This window comes from Sorex fumeus, unplaced genomic scaffold, assembly GCF_029834395.1.
Source record: "Sorex fumeus unplaced genomic scaffold, SorFum_2.1 ptg000047l, whole genome shotgun sequence".
In the NCBI taxonomy this organism is placed as follows: Eukaryota; Metazoa; Chordata; class Mammalia; order Eulipotyphla; family Soricidae; genus Sorex; species Sorex fumeus.
In genome coordinates this window covers 26,541,997-26,547,287 of record NW_026606104.1, presented here as the reverse complement: position 1 = coordinate 26,547,287, position 5,291 = coordinate 26,541,997, and positions in this window count along the sequence as shown.

The following is a 5,291-nucleotide window of genomic DNA, read 5'->3' as shown; positions in this document are numbered from 1 at the left end:
TGTATGTGTCTTATTTAAATAAAATGTTATTTAATTGTAAGTCCACAATTCACCTGCATATGTAAAACACATCAATAGAACTAGGCCCAAATTATTTTATATGACTAATGTTCCCTGGATACCTTTTGGTCTGTTGATTACAACACTGTGTGTGTACATTATGTAAAGAAAAATAAATTGTTGCAGAATATTTGTTTAATTTGTGTTCTTTTCTGTCTCTGTCACTGTCACTGTCCTCCCGTTGTTCATCGATTTTTCTCGAGCGGGCCCAGTAACATCTCCATTGTGAGACTTTGTTGTTACTGTGTTTGGCATATCGAATACACCACAGGGAGCTTGCCAGGCTTTGCTGTGTGGGCGAGATACTCTCGGTAGCTTGCCGGACTCTCCGAGAGGGGCAGAGGAATCGAACTCGGGTTGGCCATGTTGGCTGCGTGCAAGGCAAATGCCCTACCCGCTGTGCTATCGCTCCAGCATTATTTCATATTATAAATTTAATTTAGCATATGGGAAAATATGTTTTGGTTTTAAGCTATATAAAGTAACCAGCCTATTTTACACTTAAATATCTCAGAAAATATAAAAAAAAAATTGGTGCTTGAGAGAGAGCTCAAAGGGCTACAAAGAGAGCTCAAAGGGCTGCTGTGCGCATTATATGTGGTGGTCCCGGATTTAATCTCAGCATCATATCCCTGAGCAACACTCCAGGAGTAACCAATCCCTGAGCACCCCTGGATATGGCCAAAACCAGAGGCATAATTTTGTAAAAGAGGGACTAGAGTGGTAAGTGAGCAGGCAAGGCACTTGTCTTGCACACAGCTAACCTGGTTTGGTCCCCAGAACTACATATTGTCCCTGAGCCAGCCATGAGCGATCCCCTGAGTGCAAAGCCAGGAATAAATCCTGAACAATGCCGGGTTTGGCCCAAAATAAACAAACCAAAAGATCTGTTATATTCATGTCATACCAGATTTAGATTTCTTTTATGAGACAGTCCTGGGCCTCACTTATGCAAGGCAAATGTTCTATCATTGAACCACATCCCCCATTCCTCAACAATATTGATTGTTTAAGGAATCTACTAATTTTTTTAATAATTTGTACAAGATACTCAAGTAAAATACTAAAAATTCGTGCCCCCTTTTTAAAATGCACATCTTTCTCTAGTGGCAGAGGCTTGCCCTGGAAACCCATTGCAGCATGTGGCAGTCCCCTTTCCAGAAGCAGCTGCATGGTTACAATCCTTTGGCTTTAATTAGACCCAGACAAAACATTTGTACTAGTAAAGACCACAGATCCATACATAGCTGAACAGAATTGGTTAGTGGAGACTACACACTTACCCTCATTTCTGTACTAAAATACATGCCTGCTGATATTGCTCTATTTTTATTTCTCTTTTTTCCCCGCACTGTTAGCATTTCTTTTTAGGTGGATGGTGGGGGGTGGGGGGTTCCACACTCAGTGATGCTCAGGGGTAACTCCTGGTTCTGCACTCAAGAATTAACTCCTGGAGGTGCTCAGGGACCATATGAGATAATAGGTATCAAACCCAGGTTGGTCCTATGCAAGGCAAGTTCCTTTTCTTTGGTACTATTGCTCTGGCCCGAGTATTTTCTATATGTTTATTGTATGTTCCTCATCTATTCATGCTTACTATTCCCCCTCATAATGCAACTATATATAAAATGAATGTGACTGCATCAACCCAACTAGACTCTGCAGAAAGTCACTTTTTTTTTCTTTCTGGTGTGTTATACAGCTTTTATTGGTCATACTTTACAGTTCGCTAATTGGTTTTAAATTTTTTTAATTTTATTTTTTGCCTATAAGCTCCTTTTCTATTCAACAGTCCATGGCTAAGGCCTGATGAGGTAACCTGGTGGCACAGCATATGCTTTGCGTGTATGAGAATCAGGATATCCCTGGCACCCTTCTCCCAATTAAAAATTAAGTGGCATTATGGCTGCTGGAATGACAGCAATTAACTTGAATAACTTGTGAGAAAATAAAATGAAAAATTGTGAGAACACATATTAGAGATTTCACTTAACTCTGTAAGATGTTGAAACAAGGACCCAGAGAGATACTATAAGGCTTGAGTCACTTGCCTTGCCCTAGCTGACCCCTAGTATCATCACCTGTCCTCGTATTGTCCCACATATTATTCCACTTATTGTTCACCAAGTGATCCCCAAACACATCTGGTTGTGGCCCAATCACCACCAAATGTTGAAACTAATCAAATATAAAACTTGTAGAAAGGTCTATTTGAAGGACAGATATTGGCAGTTAGAAACACTGGAAAGAATTTACCGACTGGTATAAGATTGTTTAACTTCTGGGGGACTGGAGCGGTAGCATAGTGGGTAGGGTGTTTGCCTTGCATGGGGCCGACCCGGGTTTGATTCCCAGCATACCATATAGTCCCGAGCACCTGAGCACCCCATGAGTGATTTCTGAGTGCAGAGCCAGGAGTAACCCCTGTGCATTGCCTCGTATGACCCCCCCCCAAAAAAAACCTTAAAAACTAAATTAGGTCTGTTAATTTTCAACATGCTTCATGGGGATCAATAAAAAGAGCAACAATTTCTAAAAAAAAAAAAAATTGTGTAACTTCCAGGGCAACAATGTTTAATGGAATCATCCACAGAGCATTTAAAAGTTGTAGTTCATGGTACATTTCTATTACTCTTCATTTTTTTAATTGAATCACCATGAGACATACTATTATTCTCCATTAAATGATTTCTGATCTCAGAGAGTTGTGAAAGAGCTTAGCCCAAAAACAATCACAAGAAACATAATCTTTTAGGTAATACCCAGGTGATCCATAAAATAATACCTATGAGTTCCCTAAGAGAACACTCAGTAATTTCTTAAACCCATTTCTGACCTAAATGTTTCTTACTGAGGAAAGAAGTGGGTGCAGGTACTCAGGGCTTACACCTGACTCTGGGTTCAGAAATCTGGATGCTTGAGGGACTATATGAGGTTTTGGGGACAGAACCTGGGTCGACCATGTGCAAGGGCAGAGCTCTACTTGCTATATATCGCTCCGGCCCCTGATGTTTCTGAGGGTTTCTCCTAATTTTAAGTAGCACTGTAGCACTGTCCTCCCATTGTTCATCGATTTGCTTGAGCAGGCACCAGTAACGTCTCCATTGTGAGACTTGTTACTGTTTTCGGCATATTGAGTAATGGGTAGCTTGCCGGGCTTCACCGGGTGGGCGGGATACACTCGGTAGCTTGCCAGGCTCTCCGAGAGGGGCGGAGGAATCGAACCCGGGTCAACTGTGTGTAAGGCAAACACTCTATCTGCTGTGCTATCACTCCAGCCCAATTTTAAGTAATTTGTCAAAATTATTCTTTATTACGGTCACGGTCACGGTCCTCCCGTTGTTCATCGATTTGCTCGAGCGGGCCCAGTAACGTCTCCATTGTGACACTTGTTGTTACTGTGTTTGGCATATTAAATGACAGTTTTCCTTAGGTTTGGTCTGACTACCTAGTACAGCAAGTCTTCACCATGTAAGTCTCCTAGAATTTATTTTGCAAAACCAGGGACAGTATGGTAAAATTATTCAAGTAGCAGGATTAACTTCTTAAAGTATTAATAAGGATGCTCATTTTTTTAAAGCCTCTATAATAAAATATCTCTACTGGTATCTCTAAAATTTGCTAAGGTTTAAAAAAAAGAGTGGAGTTCATGCCCAATTCAATCATCTTAATCAATGGCTGGATAAATAGCAGTACTCCTACGTTAATTTTTTTAATTAAAAAATAAATAAAAGTTGCTAAGGTTTCTGCCCTGGCAATAAGGGCTTTTCTAATCTTTCCTTTTAGTAAGACTGAAACTCCGTAAGCTGGGTCCCAGTTTTAATGGGAGAGCTTCACAAACGCTGGTTACATTTAAAGTCAAAAATGTAGAAGAGCTCTGAACAGCTGAAAACCTTCAGAACTTAATTGCCTCCACACTCACTGCCAATCTCCACAGTCTCGGTGAAGCCTCATTCATGAGGGAATCTGCTGAAAAACACAGGTATGAGGGACTAGTGACCGAAATCTCCAGGCTCACGTGAAGTCATCTCCCTGTGGTTCCAGTAGCCTGGCAGCCATGCCCGTGAACTGCCTCTGGTGTCATTTAAGCTCATTAATGGCCATGATCTAATGACTCACAAATAAACCTCAGAAGAGGAAGAGAGCAACACGCTGCAGAGATGCCTCTGGACACCAAAGTCACCATCCAGTGAAAAATTTAATTCTAGCTGTATCACCCTATTTAAAATCTTAGAATTCCTGGAGACATCTCATACTCATCTCCACATATTTTCCTCTAAGGAAAAATTTTGGATCATCTTTAGTGGATTATTCATAACAACCAAAAAAAGTGAATTATTGTGTTCTGCTTTGGGGACAAGCTTGGGGGAATCAGGGTGGAATGATTTGAAATATGGTTGTGGGAAGGTGTAATGGTGGTAATATTTGCGTTGGAATATTGAATGTGATCATTGTGAGCAACTTTATAAAAATTTTTTAAAAAATAATAAAGTCAAAAATGTTTTTGTTAGTGAATTTGACACACCTGATTAACTACTCTCTCATATAACTCAAGTATGAGCTTTTTCAGCCTTATTTTGTCATGTGCTTATCTTAAGCTAGTAAACTAGTGACAGCTGGTATGCTAATCTTGTATTTACTTTTTAATCTCTAAAAATTTGAGAAATTAAAAAAAATTATTTTGGTTTGGGGGCCATACTTGGAAGTGCTCAAAGATACTCCTGGCACTGTGCTCTGGAATTCATTCCTGGTGATGGTTAGGGAACCATATGTTGTACTGAGTTGGCTGAATGCAAGGGTAGCAAATTAGCCCCTGTACTTTCTGACTCCATAAAGACAGAGCGATTCAGTGAGTTTAATTAATATTATCAGTAGAAGTTGTGCTTTTAAATTTTTCGCTAGTTTGTGAGCTATGCCATTAAATGTATTTTATTTTGAACTGAGGTAGTGTGGCTTACAGTAGTATTAGTAATAATGTTTTAGGCATCCAGTGTTACTGCACCACATCCATCACCAGAGTGACAATATCCCTCCACCATTGTGCATGTGCATAGGTCCCTTTTAATTTGCCCTTTCTACCTGATAGAGTCCCTTTTATACTTCTCTACTTCATTTTTTTTCTTTAAAATGTATTTTTCTTTATTTTTTTGTTCCATTTTTTAAAGTGTTATTGTTTTCCATAAACCATCAGAACACAGCTTATTAATAGTGGCATAACCATACACCTCTAC